The sequence below is a fragment of the Rana temporaria genome, chromosome 3, assembly GCF_905171775.1.
Source record: "Rana temporaria chromosome 3, aRanTem1.1, whole genome shotgun sequence".
Classification (NCBI taxonomy): domain Eukaryota; kingdom Metazoa; phylum Chordata; class Amphibia; order Anura; family Ranidae; genus Rana; species Rana temporaria.
The window spans coordinates 114,661,625-114,689,221 of NC_053491.1; the positions used below are offsets into that span (position 1 = coordinate 114,661,625).

At 42.5% G+C, this 27,597-nt stretch overlaps 1 protein-coding gene across 2 annotated transcripts in view; it reads right to left on the reverse strand.

Annotated features, from left to right (window-relative positions):
• Positions 1 to 27,597, reverse strand: part of LOC120931652 (axoneme-associated protein mst101(2)-like) — a 183,221-nt gene that overhangs the window by 10,917 nt on the left and 144,707 nt on the right. The window contains exons 1-2 of one of the 2 annotated variants that reach the window (XR_005747883.1): positions 22,317 to 23,429; positions 16,632 to 16,739 (exon numbers count right to left, since the gene is read on the reverse strand). The gene's annotated coding sequence lies outside the window, so the exon portion shown is untranslated. Of the gene's footprint in view, positions 1 to 16,631; positions 16,740 to 22,316; positions 23,430 to 27,597 lie in introns of those variants that run through there. The other variant, XM_040343296.1, reaches the window with a different exon arrangement.

Genomic DNA, 27,597 nt, shown 5'->3' on the forward strand with positions numbered 1-27,597 from the left:
TTAAAAATAGTCAACAGGGTCGCAAGAAGCGTGTGGAAAAACCAAGGCGCAAAATAACTGCCCATGAACTGAGAAAAGTCAAGCGTGCAGCTGCCAAGATGCCACTTGCCACCAGTTTGGCCATATTTCAGAGCTGCAACATCACTGGAGTGCCCAAAAGCACAAGGTGTGCAATACTCAGAGACATGGCCAAGGTAAGAAAGGCTGAAAGACGACCACCACTGAACAAGACACACAAGCTGAAACGTCAAGACTGGGCCAAGAAATATCTCAAGACTGATTTTTCTAAGGTTTTATGGACTGATGAAATGAGAGTGAGAGTCTTGATGGGCCAGATGGATGGGCCCGTGGCTGGATTGGTAAATGGCAGAGAGCTCCAGTCCGACTCAGACGCCAGCAAGGTGGAGGTGGAGCACTGGTTAGGGCTGGTATCATCAAAGATGAGCTTGTGGGGCCTTTTCGGGTTGAGGATGGAGTCAAGCTCAACTCCCAGTCCTACTGACAGTTTCTGGAAGACACCTTCTTCAAGCAGTGGTACAGGAAGAAGTCTGCATCCTTCAAGAAAAACATGATTTTCATGCAGGACAATGCTCCATCACACGCGTCCAAGTACTCCACAGCGTGGCTGGCAAGAAAGGGTATAAAAGAAGAAAAACTAATGATATGGCCTCCTTGTTCATCTGATCTGAACCCCATTGAGAACCTGTGGTCCATCATCAAATGTGAGATTTACAAGGAGGGAAAACAGTACACCTCTCTGAACAGTGTCTGGGAGGCTGCGGTTGCAACTGCACGCAATGTTGATGGTGAACAGATCAAAACACTGACAGAATCCATGGATGGCAGGCTTTTGAGTGTCCTTGCAAAGAAAGGTGGCTATATTGGTCACTGATTTGTTTTTGTTTTGTTTTTGAATGTCAGAAATGTATATTTGTGAATGTTGAGATGTTATATTGGTTTCACTGGTAAAAATAAATAATTGAAATGGGTATATATTTTTTTTTTGTTAAGTTGCCTAATAATTATGCACAGTAATAGTCACCTGCACACACAGATATCCCCCTAAAATAGCTAAAACTAAAAACAAACTAAAAACTACTTCCAAAAATATTCAGCTTTGATATTAATGAGTTTTTTGGGTTCATTGAGAACATGGTTGTTGTTCAATAATAAAATTAATCCTCAAAAATACAACTTGCCTAATAATTCTGCACTCCCTGTATATATATATTTACATACACACACACACACACACACATATATTATATATACACATACACACACCGTATATACTCGGGTATAAGCCGACCCGAATATAAGCCGGAGGCACCTAATTTTACCACAAAAAAATGGGAAAACGTAAGCCTAGGGTGTCCATCTGCATGCCGCACTGTGCCTCACTGTGTCCATGTGCATGCCTCACTGTGTCCATGCCTCACTGTGCCCATGCCTCACTGTGCCCATGACTAGACTGATGTTTAAGATGAGAGTCTATGAAAGGGGTGCCTGGCTTTGAAAAATTGGTGCTCCCCAGCCATAGGTCCCCCAGACAAAAAACTTTGCACACTTGTAGAGGAGAAATGGGGCTACATGTGTGCCAATTTCCGGGTCCAGAGCACCTATGACTGCCCGTTTCCAGGTCCCCAAAATCACCAGAGAAATTACTGTTTAACATGGGAGTCTATAGAAGGGGTGCCCGGCTTTGAAAAATCGGTGCTCCCCGGTCTTAGGTCCCCTGGACAACAAACTTTGCACACTTGTAGAGGAAAAGTGGGTCTACGGCCGGCCGGTACTGGGTCCCCAAAGTCCAGCAGATCAGGTGCAAAAAGGTGTCTCGAGTACAAGCCGAGGGGGGCATTTTCAGCACAAAAAAAAGTGCTGAAAAACTTGGCTTATACTCGAGTATATATATATATATATATATATATATATATATATATATATATATATATATATATATAAATGAGAGTGTTATGATGGGTGATGGGTGTGTGTGCATGAGCTCAGGAATCAATTGTTTCAATGTGGCTCATGTAATCAACCATGAAGAGCTTGTGCCATATTATTACATCCTAAATATTGTAAACCTCCTTGCTTTCAAACATGAATGATTCTGAGCTGGGGTTCATGATATACTCAGAGACTGCAGAAAAGACTGATTGACAATAATTTGCTGCTTCTTCTCAAATATTGGCACCCTGTGAAGCAGAGATGTTAACTGGAGACAGCAGTTTCTAGGACGATAAGGGAGTCTTGCACCATGCACCCTGGGGAAAAACATGAGCATAGCCAATTTAGTATGGCTTTGGGTCATTTGATAGGTATGATACTAAATGTAATTTAATTATATATTCTTGCATTAGTACGCAAAATATTCAGACCACCCAGAAGTGCCAACCTTTTTTTCTATGTATAATATTGACACAAACATTGTCACTCGGGAGCAGTGGGCAGGATATACCTCAAAATGTTGTCAAAATCCTAACAGGCACCATCAGGTCTGAAAACACAAGGTGCCTAGGATCGCTCATGTATGAAAGTCCTGTTGCTTATAATAAGGAATTTAAGGCCCCTTTCACACAGGGCAGGTCCACTTTGCTTAGCTCTATGGGTGGTCGGATGTAAACAAACAGACTGTCCATTTACACCCAACTACCTCTGATCCTATCCGCCTACATGGAAGTGGACGGATCCTCTTCCATTTGTTTTCAGTAAACCAGATCGGAGGTAGGCGGTTGGTTGTAAACAGTCTGTTTACACCCACCGGTCCATAGGGGTATATGGACCATCCCATCAGGTCTGCCTAAAAAAATAACAGACAGGCCCCGTGTGAATGGGGCCATATGCTAAAGGCATATTTTTTGACTGCTTGTGACATTAGGGGCTTGTGTGGATAGGCAGATGGCAGCATGCTTCCACATGCATTTAGCTTGTGCGTGAGTTTGAGATGCTTCCGAGTTCCTTCACAGGTTCTCCTGACCTGTATTTGACTCAAGAAGTCCTGTAGGTTCAAATCTTATTTAGGACATTATCTGCATGGTGTTTTCATGTTTTTCTTGTGCTTGCGTGGATTTGCTCCCATACTCCAAAACATACGTAGGTTAATTGCTCCTAGTGTGTGTGTGTGTGTGTGTATATATCTATGTGAGACATGAACCTTATGATGGCTATACAATCTGATTGTACAATCTCCTTTAGCTTTACCAAAACTATATAAATAGGATGACATACCAAATCTATACAATCAGGCAGGACCATGCATCGTATAGTAGATGATAGACCTAAAGGAGGGCGTACAATCAGAATGAGAGGTCCCAGCAATATGCTGGACCAACATGGGCTGGCTCAAAGGAGTAAGCACGTCCTGCTTGTTTTTCTGTTTCAGGAGCCGCGCTGACGCTGGGCAGCAACAGCCATGTGATTGGCAGAACGAGCGGACCAGCTGATCGAATCGAGCGGGAGGAACCCGCGCTGAGGAAGTTTATAAAAGGGCTCCAGCGCGGCGGTCTCCTCAGTCCGTTCCTGTCAGCCAGCGTCGCCCACCCTCCCTCCCTATCCTCAAGTCACGTTGTTGTCCGAAAAGGGGGATTAGTCGCCCAGCTTTGGCTGGATGGACAACAGGTTATTCCCTTTAAAATATATGTTAGTATTTATTTAATTAAATTAATTAACCCCCCCCCCCCCCCATGGATAACACTGTGGCCATTTAATTTTCCAATTAATAAATATGTTGGATTATATTTGTGTGTTGAGTTTTTATTTAAGGTACCTTTGTGCTAGCCCATGAAAGGTGAGCTTTACTTTGTAAGCTCCTTGAGGGCAAGGACTAATGTAAATGTACGGCATGTAAAGCAATGTTTATTTGTTATTGCTCTGTAATAAATATTACAATAAAGTTGCATTCTAGCGAGTCCATTTCACATAATTCTTGTCAAATTGGTTTCCTGTTTGGTGATAAAAACATGACTATCGCTTCCAGTGTGGAAATATTTCAAGTGAACCTGCCACCTCACATAAACATGCTGCCTTGAAGGCTTTCCATGTAATAGTTCTTCATCTTCCACTCATTTTCAGTACAAGCCCTCGTTTTCTGAACAAGCCTCAACAATTGTTTGTACTATGAAAGCGGTTCACATCCACAATGATGAATGTTCTCCTGGAAGTGAATTTACTGGCACCAGACTTGCTGTAGGGAGGGGATGTATTTGCTGGGTAATATTATGTAATAGGAAACCTCTGACCCTGGTATTTACTGACTTCTCTCCGCTGGTGTGTTCCCTCTGCACATTCTTCTCTTACAGACATGTTTATATTTGTCTCGTGTTTACTGAATCCAGCTCCATCTCTCTGAGGCCTCGTACACACGACAGAGAAACTCGACGTGCTTGGCACGTCGAGTTCCTCGTCTCGTTTTGGGATGAAGCCGCCGAAGAGCTCGGCGGGCCGCCTTCTCCTATAGAACAACGCGGCCAACGAGAAAATAGAGAACATGTTCTCTATTTTCTCGTCGAGCTCCTCGGCGGCTCCATCGAGCCAAAACTGTACAGACGACAGAGATTCTCGGCAGAATCCGGGTTTTGACCGAGTTTCTCGGCGAATTCTGCCGAGAATCTCTGTCGTGTGTACGAGGCCTGAGAGTCACGTGTTCTCACAGAGACCTTGTAGGTGAAGGAGTCCGCCATTCTTTGCCGCGTATCTGCCAGAGAGACCTGCGTGTACAGGGTCGCTCAGGCTGATACATTTTTATCATTATTTCTACTGTCTCTAATTAACAATAGTAAAAACCAGGTTGTTCCATGTAACCCCTTTTTCTTAACCCTGTGATTTCTAAATAAATAATAGAGTTTTCTACATGACTCTACACACACCTCACACTTTATTAGGTAAACCTGTTCAACTGCTTGGTAATACAAATTGCTAATTAGCCAATCACACAGCAGCAACTCGATGCATTTAGGCATCTAGATGTGGCGGACATGGTGAAGATCACTTGCTGAGGTTCAAACTGAGCATCAGAATAAGAAAGAAAGGGGATTTAAGTGACTTTAAAAACGTGGCACGGTTGTTGGTGCCAGATGGGCTGGTCTATTTAAAAAACTGCTGATCTACTGGGCTTTTCACACACAACCAATCTCTATGACAGGGGTGTCACACTCAATTTCATCGTGGGCCACATCAGCATAATAATTGCCCTCAAAAGAGGCTGGGATCTGTAGGATTAGATGTCAAGAGCCACCCCACCATCAGAAGTTAAGTCCCCCACTCTCCCTTACATCACAGTGCACCCCTCTTTCATTATGCTTCTGCTGGGAAGAAGCTGGATGCATTGCTTGAAAGCAGAAAGTAGGGGTCAGGAGGCGGACCAGAGGAGGGATGGAGCTCTTCTGCAGCTGCAGGAGAGGTGTGAGGGCCACATGAAATGGCCTGGAGGGCCGGATTCGGCCCGCGGGCCTTGTGTTTGACACCTGTGCTCTATGATTCACAGAGAATGGTCTGAAAAAGAGAAACTATTGAGTGAGCAGCAGTTGTGTGGAAGAAAATGACTCGTTGATGTCAGAGGAGAATGGGCAGACTGGTTTGAGATGATAGAAAGGCAACAGTAACTCAAATAACCACAACCAAGGTATGCAGAATACCCTCTCTGAATGCATCACCAATCGAACTTTGAAGCAGATGGGCTACAGCAGAAGAAGACTACACCGGGTGCCACTCCTGTCAGGTAAGAACAGGCCAATCACAGAGCCCTCCTGCCGATCGGACTTGCGCTCGTGTCTGGGTGACAAGAGCGCATCGGACACGCGCGAACACCCTACTGAGGGATGTTCCTGAACGTCCACTCAGGAGGAAGCACCCACCCCAGCTGTACATGTACAGTGGCTGGTAGGGAAGTAGTTAAACAAAAAATGAATATATATATATATATATATATATATATATATATATATAAATATATATATATAAATATATCTATAGATATAGATATATATATATATATATATATATATATATATATATATATACGCATACTGGATTTCTATATATATATATATATATACGCATACTGGATTTCTATCAGGATCAACAGGTATTTTTCAGCACTTGCAGAAAATGTACTTAGCCTGAAAAAAAAAAAAGAGCAGGGCAATTATAATTTACAGTACATACAGTAAACAGTAGAACGCCAGCATGATGAAACAGAAAAGTACAAAATATGAAAAGGTTTATTACTGATTAACAGACAAAAACTACCAACCACTCCCCATAAAAAAAAATCTTGTAAAGATGTTCAATAAAATACCGGTAGCAGGGGTGTAGAAAGGACAACGTGCTACGGCACTCCCCGAAACAAACAACCAATGAGATTTCAGTTCTGTGTAAGATGAGGTTCTATAATCACCATGCATGACCACTTTGCATAGTTCTCTCTGCTTTACTAAACAAATGTGTCTTTTATAACCATATTGCTTCTAACCTGATTCATCAAGTGATATAACATGTTGTCAGTAATCCAGGATTGCATAATTGCTGATAGCAAGTCAAAGCTGGAGGCCTGCATCACATGGCATTACAGATAGATGGATGTCCATAATGGAAAAGCTGGAAAAATCCCTCTCCAGCATTATATATATATATATATATATATATATATATATATATATATATATATATATAAATACACACACATACATATACACACACACGTACATTTTTTTCCCCATTAATTCATAAAAAAATAAGCTTTCCACCCTAAGGGCCAGTTCACACTGCTGCGTGGTGCGAGAATGTATGTGATTCGCACAGCACTGCAAATCACATGCGATACTACAGATGTATGGCTGAAATCGCATCGCATTCGGATCTAAACTACCACAGGACCCTTTTTTTGGTCCGCACCAGAGTCGGATCGCATGGGTGTTCACACCTATGCGAACCGATTCATGTCCGAACTGTCAGTTCGCAGTGCGATATGCGAGCTGAAAAAGGGGTGTATTGACACTCCCGCAGTTCGCATATGGCAATGTGAACTGCCGTGCAAGCCGGGTGCGATGTGGGAACCCGCAGTGGATTCGCAGGGTTCACGCATCGCACAAGTGTGAACCGAGCCTTAAACCACATACTGCATGAAAAGAATGAACCTTTGCACTGTTATAATAAAGTAGACAAACGTGTACACCTGCTATGCATTCCTTTGGATTTTAGCGTTCAAAGTAATATGTTATAAAAGGTTTCTCTGATAAAGAAAGACCATACAGAAAAGCCGCATACTCTTCTAAACACAACTTTCCCTCTTTGTGTCTATGCCAGGACGAGGCCCTATACTAGTACTTGTTACAAATGGTTAATCATAAAACACAAATAATCTCTATTCTTTTTAGTATCTCCACACCCTTTCCTTTTCTTTAGTTTATTACACCCACATAGCAACTACAGTAAGCAAGTTGCCTCTGACCTTGCCGCCCACGCTTGGCACTCTGGAGAAAGTTACTTGGAGATTTATATGCGTGTTTTAAAATGTAACACAAAACCCATTCTTGACTTCCTGGCTGACTGAAACATTGGATATTACTTATGAAAACACACAGTGTAGGTGATAAAAGTGGAACTTACTGCATCGCTGAGTTCTGTACACGGGCTCTATACCCTTTAACAAAGTTGACCATACAACTATTAAAGCCTACGTTTACCGAAAACAAAAAATTAAATAAAACAACAGCACAAGGGACATTACTTACCTTGAGAGGTGTCCCTTGTGCTGCTGTGTCCTCCTTTTACCAAAATCTTCGTCTAAGGCGCCCCCTTCCACCCAAAATCTTCTGGGGTTTATAGGAACGAAGGGGCTGTGCCAGTCACTCATCAAGAATGCCTGGCTAGGCCTTCCTTTTTCACCCAGCTGCTCCATTCATAGAAGCCGTTACTACAGTTTCTATGAATGAAACACAATCTATGAATGGAGAATAGACAGATGCTTGATGGGTTCTGCACCAGAACATTACAGCATGTTGCCACCACAGCTGCAAAATCCCTAAATTGGGGACATGGACAGAAGGTGGAGAAATAGAGCAGCAGGATCAACCAGGTTTTCTGCAGAATACAGAAAACAAATCTCATAGTTGACTGAGTGAGTAGGAACAGCATCTAACACCGCATTTATTGATAGTTTTTTATAATGTGGGTTTAGGCATTCTGTATCAAGAAGTCTAACGAAAGAACCATTTCCCCACCCATCAAATACCGTATATACTTGAGTAAAAGCTGAGTTTTTCAGCCCTTTTTTTAAGGGTGAAAATACCCCCCTCGGCTTATACTCAAGTCAGTGTACCTGAAACTATTGAGAGGCTGCAGGCGTCCATTGTTTAAAAGTTGCGGTCTCCTCCTGGTCCCTTCCGTGATAGGCGTTTCTCAGCAGACACAGTTCCGCCTATCATGAACATTCTCTCATCCTTGGACTCAGTTTCCCAGCAGACACTGTGTTCAGTCATCCGCCAATCACGGACATCTTTTCATTCTCGGACAAGAGGACATCTATAATTGGCGGAACACTGAACACAGTGTCTGCTGGGAAACTGAGTCAGAGGATGAGAGAACGTCCGTGATAGGCGGAACTGTGTCTATCACGGAAGGGACCAGGAGGAGACTGCGACTTTTAAACAATGAATGGATGCCCGCAGCCTGTCAATTTCAGGTACACTGACTCGGGCACAGTGAGGATGGGCACAGTAAGGTTGCAATGGGCACAGTGAGGTTGCAATTGCGCACAGTGAGGTTGCAATGGGCACAGTTGACCCTCTTTTCCGCTTACAGTAGCTGCTGCATTCTGACCCTAGGCTTATACTGGAGTCAATACATTTTCCCATTTTTTAAAATTAGGTACCTCGGCTTATACTCAAGTATATACAGTAAATTCTTGAGCTTTCATTACAAAATAACAGATGGGGAACAATCCAACGACCATACCACTAACCAAGGCTGATGGTGTCAGAGGGAAAAAAACATCATAAAACCTTTTTGGTTGCCTAGTATTATCAGTCTTTCATACGCACTACACTGGTTCCTGTCTTAAAGTGTTACTAAACCCAGAACAGTAAATTCAGTCTGTATATGCAGACACAGGCAGAGTAGCCGACCTGCACATGCTCAGTTGTGTCTTTTATGCTGGAGAGAACATTTACTCATTGATCCGAGCTAGCCAGGTCACATGATATTGACATCACACATGTGGGTGTGTTGTATACAGCCTGCAGTGGAAATCTCCACTTTCCTGAACTCTCAGCACTGGAGAAACTGTGCAGTTTTTCATTTAAGCGTGGTATGTAGATCATCCAAAAAGGTAGATAGTGGCAGTATTTTATTTTAAAAAGAAGATTTATAAGCTGTGGGTGGCTCCGTTGCTTTACAGAATCCCATGGAGCCACGGAGCCACCTTTACATGCATCCTCCCTGTTGGCACTATGGACAAGTCTCCCTGCGTCCACCGAAGGAAATGGCGCCTAGCCACTTCCTTTTCCCCATCTTCCTATGTGTGACGGATATTAGCTGGAGCCTGCGCTGTCTCTAGTGCACATTGCATGTGAAGTATCCTACTACCAGGAAGTTCAGGAAAGCGGTGCTGTGAACCTGGAGTCAGTGGCAGTGCATTGTGGCCACACTTTTCTTTTTACAAAATTATGGACCAGGTGGTAATGAATGTAATTATTGTTCATAAGAATGCATTTATTTTTATTAATACTTTCAATAAGTGCACGATGCCCCATAACAGCCAGGCAACTAACATTTTCTACAATGGTAGCACACATATTTCTTTCAGAATGGGTTTCCAGTAAGTTACTTATTACCCTATTAAAACTTCAAGAATCAGGCTGACTATAGGAAGTTCAGGTCTCTTGCACACGGATATATGATCCCGTGACCCCGTTCCTCTAGTGACGAAACGTTGGGAGGAACGACGTTCTGACGTCACCGCGTTGTGCGCCAGACCCGGAAGAGACAGGCTGCTGAATCGAAGAGCCGGCCAGCTCCATTGTATTTTATATGCCTTATCTCACTTCTTCGATGTAAGTGTGCATTATTATGCTACTTAATACATTTTTAAGGGTTTTATGCTATGCTAGTTCCTTCCATTTTTTTAAGTGGTGCATCCTGGATTGCTACGTTGATTGAGACATCTTCTATGCAATATCAAACCACACTGAGGGATTTTTGCTACCAATAGAGACCCCAGGCTGGGATATCAACCATATGCGCATATTGATCTCCTATAATTAGAGATCACGTCCATCTGGTAAGCGGCAGTGTTATTGTTTGGTGGAGGCACTATCCTGTCAGCACTTTTTCCTGGACCATTGGATTAGTTGAATCCTGGGGATATTTAAGTTTATATGGACACTCTGCATCAGTAATTTTTATTATATTCACCTTTTTTACCTTTGACACTTTGTTAATGGTTTTCCTAAGAGTTTTTTTGGTTTGTTCACAAGGACTGCTATTTATTCACTTGATAATTCTCAGGTTTCTACCTAATTTAGGAATTAACCCCTTCACTCAGTCGGCGTTTCATAATTTTGCACATTGAAAACATTGGCACGCATTTAGATCAGTTAAAAAAAAAAAACACCTTGATGCATCAAAACTGAGTGTTTTCAGGCAGCAGTGTGCAAGAGGCCTCCAAGTTACACAATATATTTTTCAGGGCCTTCTGAAACAATTATAAAAATACCAAAACTCTTCCTGTGTAGGTTGCTTTCTAAATTATTTTGTTTTGTGTGGGAACGTCTTGTTTTTTTGTTTGGTTTTCTTTTGCACTGTACTGATAATGCCTTCTCCCTGAAAAAAGCTTTTACTGTGCACATCAAGCTGGAATGTGTCTTTCTACCCACACTTTAGTAATTACAAGGCACAGTAGGTTGCGTTGGAATGCTGTCATTTGAACGCTAGTAATGGCCCACATTTGACATGTAGAGGAAATCAGGCTGTTCTGACCTGCACAGTCAACAGAACAGAAAATAAACACGTCAACTTTTTAATACATATGGGTACGTTCCATGCCCCTATTACATTGCCTTGCAAACCTAAGTGACAAACATGTTTGTTAAATCGATTTAGATTCTGATCTAATAATAAAAATACTAACATTGTGGAGATCAAACCTATTTTGTAGCCGTTGCAGACCAATGTAAATATTACAATATTGTAGCAACTGCCTGTACTAATCTCTTCTATTTATAAAAACTGAACCTAGGAAAAAAAAATTAAACAGACATGTACATAAAGAACACAAGAAGAAATATAGTTATGTATAGTTGGCCACACGTAGCTTTAGAGCCAGTTCACACAGGGGCGACCTGTCAGGCGACTCAGCCGCCTGACAAGTCGCAGTCCGCTCTATTCAATGGAACCGTTCTAATAGGAGCGACGCAAGTCGCAAGCCGCTCCAACTTAGAAAAAGGTTCCTGTATGACTTTGGGGGGCGACTCGGGGCAACTTGCATTGACTTCAATACAGAAGTCATTTTGCAAGTTGCCTCTCAAGTTGTCTTAAGATCGCCTTGCCGAGTCACCCCCAAAGTTGTGCCGCCTGTGTGTGAACCGGCTCTTATAGTTTTACCACTATGTATGAAACATTTTTTTTATAACATGCTAGAAACATTCGACAACTTCTAAATTGATGAACAACTGTGATCTGTTCAGTATTCCATTTCTTCTGTGTGCCCTGCAGGTATCATTGTTGTCATCTTTGAGGTGCCAGTCCAAGTAGCGCTGATTGGCAGGGTGACCTAGGCAAGAAGATTCTGCTCTGATACAAGCCAGGCCAAGCACCTACCGACAATGTGCATAGGAAAATTCTGCACATATTCATACCCAACAAGGTAAGCTTTGCCTGGCATGTATCGGAACAGACTCTTCTTGCCTAGGTCACCCTGCCAATCAGCTCTACTTGGACTGGCACCTCAAAGATGACAACAATGATACCAGCAGGGCACACAGAAAGAAATAGAATACTGAACAGACCACAGTTGTTTCTAAAAAGGATGGACACACACATATTTATTTATATATATATATATATATATATATATATATATATATATATATATATATATATATATATATATATATATATACACACACACACACTAAATAAAATTATTCAGAATAGCATGTAAAAAAATAAAATAAAATTATTGGTTTTAAAAGAGGGAATTATAGTGCATTGGACAACACAAAGAAAGAAGGGCATAGTGGACCGAGGCAAAACATGAGAGAACATACACACTGGACAAAGCTACTGGGAATGGCAAGGGGAACCTACTAGAAGGTATACAGAAACCTTCACATCAGTCTATGTGATTGGGCAGCTGATCTGCAACAGCCCGATCCAGCATCAGTAATGCAGAAATATAAATGAAATGTACAATTCTGTTTTTCTTGGTGTAAAATACCATGTAAGAACTTACTTGCCATGCAAAAGGTGCTAAGACACGAATGGCAACATGGTGGTTATGTATGAAAGCTGATCAAATGCATCACCTGATCTACAGGCTGAACAGAAAAAAATTGAACGGATTCCTCCATCCACCCTACACAGCATGGAATGATGAATTTCCTGCTATATCTATTGTATTTTGACAGCTGGTCCGGCCAAGTGTCTGCATTTGATTGGATGCAGGTTCTGTTTGGTTGACAATCTTCTGCCCGGCTCCATCGACCTACGTAATGTGTTGCTACTACAAAAATACTGTAAATAATTAAAATGACCCTGACAGGTGGTCAACAAAGTCAGGCCCCGTACACACGACAGAGTTTCTCGGCAGAATTCACAGAGAAACTCGGTCAAAACCCGGATTCTGCCGAGAAACTCTGTCGTCTGTACAGTTTTGGCTCGATGGAGCCGCCGAGGAACTCGACGAGAAAATAGAGAACATGTTCTCTATTTTCTCGTTGTTCTATGGGAGAAGGCGGCCCGCCGAGCTCCTCGGCGGCTTCATCCCAAAACTCGACGAGGAACTCGACGTGCCAAGGTGTACGGGGCCTCAGAAAGGCACTAACCTGAGAAAATAAACATAAATGTTCGTCAGCCTGTTTGCTAAAACTTTTCTCTGTAGTAAACTCCTGGCACTGAACCTATTTCACCTTTCTGGGTGTGTGGACTAGTATGTCCCCTGAAAGACGCTGTGGTTCCTCCTGCTGTTCTAGAGTGGATTTAAACAGTGTGCTGTGAGGAAGTAGGTAGATTCCATCCTATATTTGTACAGATAATGCCTAGGTATATTGCATATATTTATAGCTGAGACATTCACTTGACCTTGGGAATTAGGGATTCTATATGGCAATCTTAGACAATGGTTATTTATAAAATAATTTTCATTCTACAGATTATATATTCCAGCAGAAGCTTATTTTCAGCACAGGAGGTGCACAATAATGCAAAATAAATAGCTGCATATCGTTGTGTAATGTTTCCACAGAAGATGCGCAATAGAAACAAGTCAAGATGCAATTTTTATACCCAGAATGTTGTATTTGCATTTAGCTAGAACACCCTTCCCTTAGTATACAACTCCAGAGGCACATAAAAAAAAAAAAAGATATACATCCACAGATAAGTGTGCCCATGTCGAGACCATTGGCACCACCTGAATCCATGATCTCCCCCCACGTCGAGACCATTTGCACCACCTGAGTCCATGATCTCCCCCCACGTTGAGACCATTGGCACCACCTGAATCCATGATTTCCCCCCACGTCGAGAACATTTGCACCACCTGAATTCATGATCTCCCCCCACGTCGAGAACATTTGCACCACCTGAATCCATGATTTCCCCCCACGTCGAGAACATTTGCACCACCTGAATCCATGATCTCCCCCCACGTCGAGACCATTTGCACCACCTGAATCCCTGATCTTCCCCCACGTTGAGACCATTGGCACCACATGAATCCATGATCTTCCCAACAGTCATATTTTTGGGTAGTTCAGAAGCTCTCTGCCCGCAGCAATGTGATACAAATGGAACAGCCTACTGCCAGATGTATGGACACTACTACAGAGTGTGCTACACATGAAAATCTACTGTGCACTGAGTTAAAATAAATACAGAGCTTAGTGCGAAGCTTTACAGCTACTTTTGATTTAATTTTGGTAAAGCTTATACTATGTTTAGGTTGTTTTCATTGTGTAAAAGAGCAAAAAAAAAAAATGTACATTTACAACCTTGGTTCCTGCCATTCATATGGATGCCACTTTGACACGTACCACCTACCTAAACATTGTTGCTGATCAAGTACACACCATTATAGAAATGGTATTCCCTAATGGCAGTGGCCTCTTTTAGTAGGTTAATAAACCCCGCTATAATGCAAAAATGGTTTGAGGAACACTCAAGTTTGAGGCGTTAACCTGACCTCCAACCCTCCAGATCTCATTCAAATGGAAAATCCGTGGGATTTGCTGGAAAAGTCTGATCCATGGAAGTCCCACCTCAACACTTACAGGACTTAAAGGTTCTGCTACTATCGGTTTAGTGCCAGATAACACAGCATATCTTCAAAGGTCTAGTGGTGTCCAGGCCTTGACAGCTAAGGGAAGTTTTGGTGGCAGCAAAAAGGGGGACCTACCTATTAGGGGGTGGTCATAAAGTTATGGCCAATTGGTGTGTGTGTGTATATATCACACACACACACACACACACACACACACACACTAGGCAGGCAAGCCTACAAGGCTTCAATGGGACATTTTATTCTTGCCTTTTATGAAAATATCTATATTAGATGTATGAAGTCACTCTCTAAATTCTAATAACAGTACAACGATTAGCATTTTTATCATTGTACAGATCTAAACATCCATGAATCACTTTTGTCAAACAAAGAAAGAAGCCTTTCAAGCGTCTGAGCCAGCATTCTCTATATTTATAAAGTGATACTACTGTAATGAGAGATTCCCAGTACCTCTAATTCTCTCTTAATTTACCAAAAGCTTATATTTAATGTGCCATTTATTATTTTATGAGTGATGTGCTTAAATCTATTAACTGCTGAACATAAGATGAAAGAAAAAAAGATAGCCCGATAACAAAGTCTACCTAAAATTAGATTACAGTATAGTCACAGCATACATTTTCATTTTAGAACATCGGCATTGTAATAGCAACACAAATTATAGTTATATTTGATCATTACTTTCAAATGATATCAATACAAATTATAGTTATATTTGATCATTACTTATAAATTATATCAATATATGATTTACATTTTGACCAGTTCAAGGTACTCTGATTGGAGAAAGGGAGATTGTGACATTCTAATGCCACCTTCCAATCACAGAGTGCCTTGCAGCTGTTGAAAAGAATGCAATATGATTACTGAATGGATGAGTTGGAATGCAAGTGACACACTGGGAACTCAACACTCAAGCTGGAACTGTAAGTGCACTGTATGGGGGTGAGTTGTACATAACACTGCAGCCTAGACATATGGGACACACTTTATTAGTGTGGATTTATATTTACAGTGCATATGTCAAAAAAATAGCTTCTGGTCAGAGTTCAGCTTTAAATCCTATTTCTGGGGAAAGTTAAAAAAATCTTCCCTTGCAGTGGGGACAGGGGACAGGGTTGTCCAGCGCCCAGGGCAAGGATCCTGGATTGTGTCCCCCTCCCCTAATATTAATACATCCTGTTGAATGGGTGTACCACCCTGGGTCCATTTTTTGCCCCTGTGCTTCTCTGCGTTCAGGGCAACTTTCCCTCCTGCCCACCCCTTGTCCCGTTCCTGACCGCAAGGGATAAATACTTGTTTAGGTCTAGGGGGATTGAAAAAATGCAGTTTTACTTATCCGATTCTCCATTTCCCCTGGCAGCCGACACTCTCCTCTCCTACGCTCTGATGGTGGATTTTCCCCCGGGTTCTCATGTCTAGTGCAAGGCTATGGATACTTCATTATACTTGATGTCAGAGGACCTGTGACTGCCAGGGCATATATATATATATATATATATATATATATATATATATATATATATATATATATATATATATTTATATAAAGGCTTCGGGGATTGGTCTAGGAGTGTAATAACCTGCAGGAATAGGGGATCAGATTTTCATCTGTCTCTTAAATATAAATTAGCATTAACTGTATATACTCGAGTATAAGCCGAGTTTTTCAGCACATTTTTTGGACCCAAAACTTGGCACACATGTAGCCCCAGTCTTCCTCTACAAGTGTGCAAAGATTGCTGTCTGCGGGACCTACGGCCGGGTAGCACCGATTTTTCAAAGTAGGGCACCCCTTCTATACACTCCCATGTTAAACGTAAGTCTAGTTATGGACACAGTGAGGCATGGGCACAGTGAGGCATGCAGATGGACACCCTAGGCTTATTCTCGAGTCAATACGTTTTCCCACTTTTTTGTGGTAAAATATGGTGCCTCGGCTTATATTCGGGTCGGCTTATACGCGAGTATATATGGTAACCCTTCCAGTTTAGGGGCAGCCTCTTTGCAAGGGAGGATTTTTACTTTTCCCAAGCTTCAGGTTGAAAGAACTTCACTAAGAATCTGCCCCATAAGAATAGCACATTATTATTTTAGAAATGTAACACACTTTGAGATAAAATAAACTTACATTTTTCTGGACCCTTACACCTGTCCAAAATGGTGTAGAAGTTTGAGTTTTTGTTCTTGTGTGGAGTCACTCCTCGTCTTCAGCATGATGTAGCCGGGAAGGTCGCAACTAGAAAATAAATTCAGCTTCTATCATTCAATGCTGTAATACGCAAATCGAGTTGTCAATTTGTAGAACTAGGCAGACACACAACATTTCAAGGGTGTCAAACACTGTTCAGCAAACTGGGTACTTTACCATTAGGAAGAAGTGATAATGCATTCTATCTGGCATTTCTGCATCTCCTCCCTTTGGCCTCAATCACTCGAGCAATTAGGACTGGACCACACAACTCTGTACGTGTGAATGAATGAATGACAAGTTGATATGTCCATAAAGGATCTACCCTGGATGTTGATGTTTGCCATCATCCATCCAAAACGGCAGGTTACTGCATCATGAGCGAATCCCCACAGACGGATCTGTCACTGTCGGTTGTCATTCATTCATACAGAAGGGTCACCACCAGTGATTCCAGCTGCAAGTATCTGCTGATTCTTTACAGACCGACCTTCATCGCCCATGTGAGTGAGGTCTAACAGACTATTAAGGCTCGTTTGCATTTGCTTTAAATGTGGCATTGGACACGCTTTTGTAAAGCACTCTGAATGCCAATCAAAGTACCTGTCATTGAATAAAATGGTAAGCTTTCAGTCCTGTTTAAACATCGTGTTTGCTTTGCTTCAATAACTATACCCCAACTTGCTTCCTTGGTGCTTCAAAGCATCTCCAAAGCCTGCATAGAAATATATGACAAACCTCACTTACAGCACCAGCTTTTGAGAGGATTTTATTCAACTTTAGCTTCGATTTATTTTGTAGGTATTGGGAAATCAACAAGCGAACTGGAAAGACGTCATCAGCAGTCACTTGTATATATTCTGGAAGTGTCTGGTGCTGATTTCACATTTGGTGCACGGCATGGAGCAGAAGGAAGGTGAGCAGGGTCCACACTGGAGCAATTAGCAGACAAGAACGCTATAGGGAAAGGGGAGTGGGGATCAGAGAGAGAAGACTGAGCGGCAGAAGATCAGGAGAGCTGGGGGACTGGAGCAGGAGAAATGTCACATGTGCTGCGCAACATGAGAACAATACAGCGACAGGATCAATAAACCAGAGGATCAGCAGAGCTGGGGGCTACTACTGAACAGGGGATCAGCAGCGCTGGGGGCTACTACTGAACAGGGGATCAGCAGAGCTGGGGGCTACTACTGAGTGGGGGATCAGCAAAGACTACTGAGCAGGGGGTCAGCAGTGCTGGGGTACTACTGTGCTCGACATCTGCTGAACAGTGATGCTTTTTTGAAGCTTTAATGAAGCTTGGCAAATGTCTTGTGTGTTGATTTTTGATTTATTTAAGCCCAGTAGAACCCCAGCTCAGTAGTACCCCCACTCAACATATCCCTAGCTCATTAGTACCCTTGTTTAGCAGATCCCCAGCTCATTAGAACACTTATTCAGCAGATCCCCAGCTCATTGGAACACTCATTCAGCAGATCCCCAGCTTAGTAGTACTAAGCTGGGGATCGGTTGAATGAGGGTACTAAGGAGAGGGAACTGTTGAGTGGGGGAACTACTGAGCTGGGGTTTTACTGAGCCCCTTTAAAATAAATCGAAAATCTGTGGCATTTGCCAAGCTTCAAAGAAGCATCAAAGCACCTCCAAAGCATCAAAAGAATTATGTTGAAACGGTAAGCGCTTTAATGTGCATTAAAGTGGAAACAAGCATCTATGAGCCCTTAACAAATAAAGAATAAGCACAAGGGACATTAATTACCTTTAGTGAGATATGTTCCTTGTGCTGCTGTCTCCTTTTTTCAGAAATCTTCCTCCTCCACTGCCCCCCCTCACCCACCACCGCCACATAATGCTTCAGTGCTGCAGGGATAACAGAGCCAAGGGAGCCATCACAGGCACTCATCAAGACTGACCAGCTATCCCTTTAAGGGTCCATCCACTGCATTATGACGCAGCAGCCAGTGTGCGCCGTGGTGCAGGCAGTGCTGATTCGCTAATATAGCCACACAACGCAATCTCACTGCACCCTTAGTAAAAAGCACACTTTTATATCTCTACAACAGGAAATGCATGCTTGTTCACAGTCATACAGAAATCCTGATGGAACATTACAATCCTAACGTAGCGTTATTAAATCTTTCACTTGTGTCCACTACTTGGTGGGGTTTTTCTAGCTTTACTTAGATGCATAATCATAGTGAAAGCTGAGTGACCGGTAATAGGTGTGACGTTCTGACATTTGCTATGCTTTGCTCACACAGGAATCCGATTTCACAGAAGGAGAAAGGAAGCAAATGAAAGGGTCTGCGAGTTCACGGGAAATGTAAGAAGCAATCTCCAGTAACTGAGAGGTGGTCTACTCACAGGGGTGACTCACGCCAGGGATGTCACTAGAAGGAAATTGCAACACATTGCATTATATGAATCAATCTGAATCATACTATTTCCCGAAATACAGTACGTTATTTCTAGAGAAACAGCAAATAAAAAAAAGCTTTGGACTTCCCTTTCAATCTTTAAAGCTTAACACTGGGAAACGTTAAAATGATCGCCTGCGGGGGGGGGGGGGGGGGTCGGGGCTGCGTCTGCTCTGCTGCTTGTTTTTTCCAGTAAAGATGTGAAGCACTTTTATTTATTTTTTTCATTTTATAGGAGAAGCATTTTTACTTACCTGATCCTCCAATGTCCTGGTAGATGGCGCTCCCCCATGCTGCGGTGGTGGACTGTCCCTCGGCACCACCACATCCAATGCATGGACCCTGCGTTGGTCTTAGGGACTTTCACATGGGCATTATGATCAGGTCTGCCTGTCAGTTTTACAGGCAGACCTGATTGGACCCTCCAGTCTCCCCTATGGAGCAGCGGATGTCAACACCCGCCGCCATCTTATTCAATCCTGCCCACAAAATCCAGACGGATGGTGGTCATATTTTCCATCCATCTGGCCGATCGGAAAAAAAGGCGCCTGTGTGAAAGGGCCTAAATTATGTCAGGATCGCAGACTGCTGGAGCGTGGGCAGTAGAGGATGCCATGGATACCTATCTAGCAGAAGTAAATCATCTTTTGAGCCTCTTAAACGAGCAATTAACCCTTGCTGTGATGATGCAGCCCTGCTGCAAGGATCGTTTTGAGTTACTTCATAAATGCAGAAACCTGAGTGAAATATTGGGCTGTCTGCTGAACTGTACTTTTAAAAAAGTTAGGGCCCATTAACGCAGGTGCAGAGGGCCGTAGACTGTAGAAATTAAAGTATTTCTTAGTTTAGGAGTTACTGGTCTTGTGTACAGTGAAAGCTGGAGCTTTACGCTGGTAACTGCACATGTGTACAGGGACAGATGTGTACCCTTGAATGCAGATGGTTTGTGTCCAGGGCTGGCAATTCATTCCTGTACACATGTTAATGCTCAGATGTTTGGTTGCCCGTGTAAATCAGCAAACTGATTTCTACAGGTGACTGTCCACAACACCGGTGACTCTCGAACGCAGAAATATATGGCCCTCCAACTGTATGCTGATCCAAGTATGCAAATCAGCAGAACAGATTTTTCCTCCGACTTCCCTGAGTGCATGCTTGTTTTGGGTCCATGACTCAAAAGAGGTCAGAAATGGCACCTTCAGTAGTTCTCTCAGTACAGATTTACTTTAAAATAAAGAATGCTAAGAAAAAAAAAAAAACTCTTTTTTAGCATCTACAAAGGCAGAGCTGTTCATAACTAAGCAGAACTTATTAGGAACTACGCGTTGGAGGGCTGCTAACTTGGACTTCGCTTATCTACTGAACCAGATGTTCAGAATTATTTGTGTCTGTACCCGTCCCACATTTAGATTATATGGGGTCAGTGGGAGGCAAGCTGTGCCCGAGCCAACCCAAATGACTGAACTTTCATAACTGACACGTGTAGCACAGGATGAACTCTTCCAATATGCTCAAGGGACCAGATCCTTCTTTTAGGTTTGGGATTCATACCTGTTTACAGGCAGAAGAGAAACGACCCCATGGCTATGACGATTACAGCCAGTGGGACCTTTTACCCAAGAACTGATGGTATAGGTTCAGCTTAGATAGCAAATAGTTCTTAAGGGTCCGTTCACACTATAACACAGTGGGGGAGAGCCATGTTCCTGCACCGCAATGTCCTTGCTCTTGGTACAAAAGTACAGTGTGATGTGGTTACCGCATGTTCAAAAAGTAGAGCAGCACGTGGGTCTGAAATAACACTGCACAGAACTTCCTGTGCGATTCACATGCCGTGCCTAGTGTGAATGGGTCCTGAACTGTGAGGCTTGGTTCACACTGGATGCCGATGCGGCTCTCAACAGGGGTCCTGTGCGTCCTGCTTCAATGTTTCAGGTCAGATTTTAGCCTGAATTTTGGGCTGAATTCGGACCTGAAGCGGACCAAAAGACGCACAGGGCTTCTTTGCAAATTCGCACCGGAGCCACATCGGAGATATGTGAACCGGCTCCATAGAGAGCATCCCGCATCCAACCCGTTCTGAAAGTTCTATATCTAAAGGGTGCTCATTGATTTTTCTTTCTAACTTGAACAATTCTGAAATCTCTAAGTAGTTTGATGAACGTTAGCCTGGCAATGTGCAAAATTACAAAAACATAGGAATCTTCATAATATACAATATTAGAGATTTGAAAGCTATCTGCCTTAAAGTGTATTTAGCCCCCCCCCCCCCCCCCCCCCCCCCCCCCCCTCTTTTAATGATCCTGGCTGTAACACACTTGCCATCCTAGATTGACAAGACTCAATCACCATACTGTATCTATGGAGGAGCAGCACCATCACCCTAGCTTTCCCTCCCGATTTGGGCTACAAACACCTCCCCCTCTCATTAACACAGGGAGGCAGGGAGAACTGAAACAGTTGAGAATATTAAAAAGTCAGTCCAGTGCACAGATAAACAGGTGCTTTCTGTATTTGCTGAAAATGTTCTTAGCCTGAAAAAAAAGAAGAATGCAGCCATTACATCCGACAGGTTCAGCAGATTCAAACCATGTGTGGGCAGGCTAAATGTACCCAAGTTGGTCGATCGAGCGGCTGTTAGAGGCACTAGCAATAATCAAAGTGTTCTCCCAGGGCTCCTTCATATTAACTGAGAGGCCATAAAATAAAAAAGGAAACAAAACATAGTCCTTAAAATGACCATGCAGGGTCATGTATTAAAAGGTCTTGACGGTAGGTAGCCTCGCAGGGCTCCGGCAAGGTGCATACAGTCATACAAAAGCAGTGCATTAGCAAAAAAAAAAAAAAAAAAAAAGAAAAAAGATAAAGATATATATATATATATATATCTCTCTATCTATCTATCTATATATATATATATATATATATATATCCATATCCATCAGGTACGCAGACTACCCACTTGTACAAGTCAAACCTTATACGCGGTAACAGAATATAGATAGGATATTACATCTCTACCACAGAGGACAAGCTCACAGCAGGTATACAACACTATAACAAGTCCCAGCATATAGAGAATGAGAAGTGGGACTCATCAGATCCATACAAGTACCTATTTATTGGGATGATAAGTATTCATTATGCCATCAGTAAAGAGACGCATGTCATGCAACGCACAGGCTCCTCAAATTGTGTAGAAAACACTTACTTTATCTTTCCACGGTGCTCTCACGTGCGTTCTGATGAAAGATGGAAGGTTCTGCCTCTACATCAAGCATGTAACAAGTGCTTTGCCCCCCCCCAGGAGCCCTGACTTCTCCTATACTGCCTGGTCCTCCTCCTCCAGATCCTTTGAAATAAAAGTCAACAACAGAAACCACAATGAGTTGTTTTTCTAATTCCTTGAAACTGAGTCAGGCAGTCATCATCAGCAGCATGCTTGCTCTGTGTAAACCCCCGAGAGACATCCAAGAATCCAGAGGGTAATGCCGTTTCATCCTGAGCCACAGAAAAGCATCACATCGCTCTAGTATACGTCAGCCTCTCGGCTCCATCAGGATCCAGCATCTGCTGCCAGGGGCTTCCACTCTACATCCATCAAATGAAAACGTGTTCTTCCTCTTCTTCCAAATATCAGAAAAGGTTTCTAGATCTTCGAAAATGATGAGTGAAAGAAGAAGAAGATCAAATTGAATAAAGTGAAAAGCAATCCCAACGTACTGTATTGGGGTCCTCCGCTGCCTCGTAGAAGCACCTGTTTGTTTTTCCCCCAAGCTTCGTCTCTCCGTCGTCCCAAACAAGAGGGCTGTCAAGCCTCTGCCGTCAGTTTATAAGCTCTGCTCTCCAATCCTGCTCAGCATAACAAACAGCTCAGGATTTCGCAACAGCCTCTTACTTAACCGGGCTGTTCCACCTACTCACATTTGTACTCGAATATAAAGCAATAGAGAGACAGCACAGGAAACTGAAGCATAACTGCCAGTACTGTCTATTCCAAGAAAGACAACAAGCCCGAGACCAACCCCAGAGGACACCTTTCCCTTCTTCCCAGGCATTACTTTAGGGAATAACATGACGTGGATTGAATTATACACACTGCTGTACTACTTACTGAGAACACACGCGAGGGTCAAACTAAATAAAGTTTGTTCATTCCAAACAATTTATATCTTCCAACACCATCACTGAGAACATCATTTACTCAAAAAAAACAGAGACTCCGATCCTGTGGTCCAAATTTATTGCATACCAATTTAACAGCAAATTACGTTTTTTTCCCCCCACCTTAAACGTTTATATATATACATATATATATACACATACATATACACACACACATACAGGGCTTTTTTTCAGCGGGAACGCGGGGGAACGCAGTTCCGGCACCTCCTGGACTGACTGTATGTAATGTCAAGGGGTGCTGCTGGGGTGTGCTGTAGGGTATTGATGCTCACTGCTGGCGGATCTATTCTAGCTGGAGGGGATCAGTTTTTGCAGGGAGTCTATGAATGCTGCCTGTGTGGAGATCTGTTGATGCTGCCGGGAGTCTATTGTTGCTGGGGGGGGGGGGGGGGGGGTTGTTGTGGGTGGTACATTGTTAGGGGGATCTATTGTTGCTGGCTGAAGGGGAAACCAAATCCCATACAAATTACTTAGCACAACAAAATGATACTTGGTTCTGTATTGTCTAAAAGGGACGGTCCTGGGAGGTGGGCAGGGGATGGAACCAAGGGACATTGCTCGGAGGTGGGTAGGGGCGGAGAAAACAAGTGACTCGGAAAAGGGGAGTTCCTGCACCTATTGCTTGAGAAAAAAAGCCCTGAATATATACAGGGAGTGCAGAATTATTAGGCAAATGAGTATTTTGACCACATCATCCTCTTTGTGCATGTTGTCTTACTCCAAGCTGTATAGGCTCGAAAGCCTACTACCAATTAAGCATATTAGGTGATGTACATCTCTGTAATGAGAAGGTGTGTGGTCTAATGACATCAACACCCTATATCAGGTGTGCATAATTATTAGGCAACTTCCTTTCCTTTGTCAAAATGGGTCAAAAGAAGGACTTGACAGGCTCAAAAAAGTCAAAAATAGTGAGATATCTTGCAGAGGGATGCAGCACTCTTAAAATTGCAAAGCTTCTGAAGCGTGATCATCGAACAATCAAGCGATTCATTCAAAATAGTCAACAGGGTCGCAAGAAGCGTGTGGAAAAACCTAGGCGCAAAATAACTGCCCATGAACTGAGAAAAGTCAAGCGTGCAGCTGCCAAGATGCCACTTGCCACCAGTTTGGCCATATTTCAGAGCTGCAACATCACTGGAGTGCCCAAAAGCACAAGGTGTGCAATACTCAGAGACATGGCCAAGGTAAGAAAGGCTGAAAGACGACCACCACTGAACAAGACACACAAGCTGAAACGTCAAGACTGGGCCAAGAAATATCTCAAGACTGATTTTTCTAAGGTTTTATGGACTGATGAAATGAGAGCGAGTCTTGATGGGCCAGATGGATGGGCCCGTGGCTGGATTGGTAAAGGGCAGAGAGCTCCAGTCTGACTCAGACGCCAGCAAGGTGGAGGTAGAGTACTGGTTTGGGCTGGTATCATCAAAGACTCCATCTTTTTGTTTTGAGGATGGAGTCAAGCTCAACTCCCAGTCCTCCTGCCAGTTTCTGGAAGACACCTTCTTCAAGCAGTGGTACAGGAAGAAGTCTGCATCCTTCAAGAAAAACATGATTTTCATGCAGGACAATGCTCCATCACACGCGCCCAAGTACTCCACAGCGTGGCTGGCAAGAAAGGGTATAAAAGAAGAAAAACTAATGACATGGCCTCCTTGTTCACCTGATCTGAAACCCATTGAGAACCTGTGGTCCATCATCAAATGTGAGATTTACAAGGAGGGAAAACAGTACACCTCTCTGAACAGTGTCTGGGAGGCTGTGGTTGCTGCTGCACGCAATGTTGATGGTCAACAGATCAAAACACTGACAGAATCCATGGATGGCAGGCTTCTGAGTGTCCTTGCAAAGAAAGGTGGCTACATTGGTCACTGATTTGTTTTTGTTTTGTTTTTGAATGTCAGAAATGTATATTTGTGAATGTTCAGATGTTATATTGGTTTCACTGGTAAAAATAAATAATTGAAATGGGTATATATTTTTTTTTTGTTAAGTTGCCTAATAATTATGCACAGTAATAGTCACCTGCACACACAGATATCACCCTAAAATAGCTAAAACTAAAAACAAACTAAAAACTACTTCCAAAAATATTCAGCTTTGATATTAATGAGTTTGTTGGGTTCATTGAGAACATGGTTGTTGTTCAATAATAAAATTAATCCTCAAAAATACAACTTGCCTAATAATTCTGCACTCCCTGTATATATATATATATATATATATATATATATATATATATATATTAATTATACACACACACACACAATTTGCATGTCCCTGTGCCTGCGTGGGTACTTCGGTTTCCTCTCACACAGCAAAGACATGCTGGTAAGTTAATTGTCTCCTTTCCAATTCGTCCCTAGTTCATGCGTGCATGTAAGTATGCATGTGAGATAAGGACCTTCGACTGTAAGCTCCTTGAGGGCACTGATGTAAATGTATAAAATGTAAACTGCTGCATATTGGTGCTATAAAAATTATATTATATATATATATACACACACACACACACACACACACACACACACACACATAAATATGCATATATTCACACACACACACTGAAAGATTTTTCTAAGAACGTTGTACAGAACAGAGCTTTACCTGTCAACACACATACAATGTAGGCTGCCTACGCTATATTCTTCAAATCCTTTTTACTTGTACTCTATTAAAGTGGTCCTAAAGGCAGAAGTTTTTTTTATCTTAATGCATTCTATGCCTTAAGGTAAAAATATTCTGGGTGTAGCCCCCCCATTAGACTTACCCGGGCCCCATTTCAATGTAGCGAAAGGGCATGAGAGCAGCGTCTCTCCCGGGTTTCTCTCTACTCATTGGCTCACACAGCTGCAGGAGCCATTGGCTCCAGCTCCTGTCAATCACAGACAGAGAGCCAATGAGGAGGGGGGGGGCAGGGTTTCTCAGAAGAAATAAGGACATTTAAAAGCAAAATGGAAGGATGAGGTAAGTGAAGGAGGACTGCACTAAGGTAAAGGAAGCTATTTAGTTTTTTTTACCTTTACAACCCCTTTAAGGTTAAAATTAAGGGTATATAAATCCAAGAACAAACATTCAGAATATCGTTTACCAGTCCTTAAATGTGGTAGCAGCATTAGTTTGCTTTTTCTCTCTCTTATTTTCAACGGGTGAACCTGCCAGTAAACTACTTCCTGTCCTGGGGTGACAACGGTCACTCACTGTACTGTGTCGACAGGGGGGAGTAGCATTGTCACCCTAGGACAGGAAGTGAGTTCAGACTACAGAACACCTCCTCGTCTCCCTTAGGATAGGTAGGGAATTGTTTTGTAATCCACAGAGAGAACTGGTAACAGAAGCAGAGTGCACAGGAAGGTTTCAGCTCACAGGATAACAAAGACAGGGCACACCAACCTAGCGCATTACCATAGCACAATTTTATTATATCAATATTAAAATTGGGGAAGACCTCATAGCGTCCAAAATGGCATATGATTTCAAGGGTCAAGTCTGCTTTCTTCCTCAAAGGGCTCTGAGCAAAAGGGTCCGACCCTTAAAATGCATAATCCATTTTGGATGCCATGAGGTCTTCCCATGTCATCAGTTGAGCGCTGTGGACCTACATTTGCATTATTTGATATGCTTGTGCACGTTATGCCTTTACGAGTATATCATTTGTAATATTGACTGTATTATGGTAATGCACTAGGTCGGTGCACCCTCTCTTTGTTGTTGTCTTCTAGTATATGAAAGGATACCCACAGTCCTGCATGGGCAGCAAGACATGCACCTGTAAGGCAGTTGGGTGGAAAGTTTATCAAGTCCTTAAGCACCATACTCAAGCGCAGGAGATCATTCTTGCACGTATATTCAGCTCACAGGATGTCTGGTGGGATCAATGTATTTTTTTTATTTTTTTTGCAATTATTGAACAGCTATAACAGAAAACATTTAGTGATATATTAAACAGACCAAAGAGAAGTAAATATGAGAAGTCCATTGTTAGGGTTTACAGGTGGGTGTTATGCCGCGTACACACGATCATCTTTCGGCATTAAAAAAACAACGTTTTAAAAAAATGTCATTTAAATTGATCGTGTGTGGGCTTCACATCATTTTTCGGGGTCTGAAAAACGACAATTTTTTTTCCGAAGATGCTGCATTTTTTAACGACGTTTTAAACGATGTCGTTTTTCGGGATGTAAAAAGTGATCGTGTGTGGGCTAAAAGGACATTAAAAACCCGCGCATGCTCAGAAGCAAGTTATGAGACGGGAGCGCTCGTTCTGGTAAAACTACCGTTCGTAATGGAGTAAGCACATTCATCAC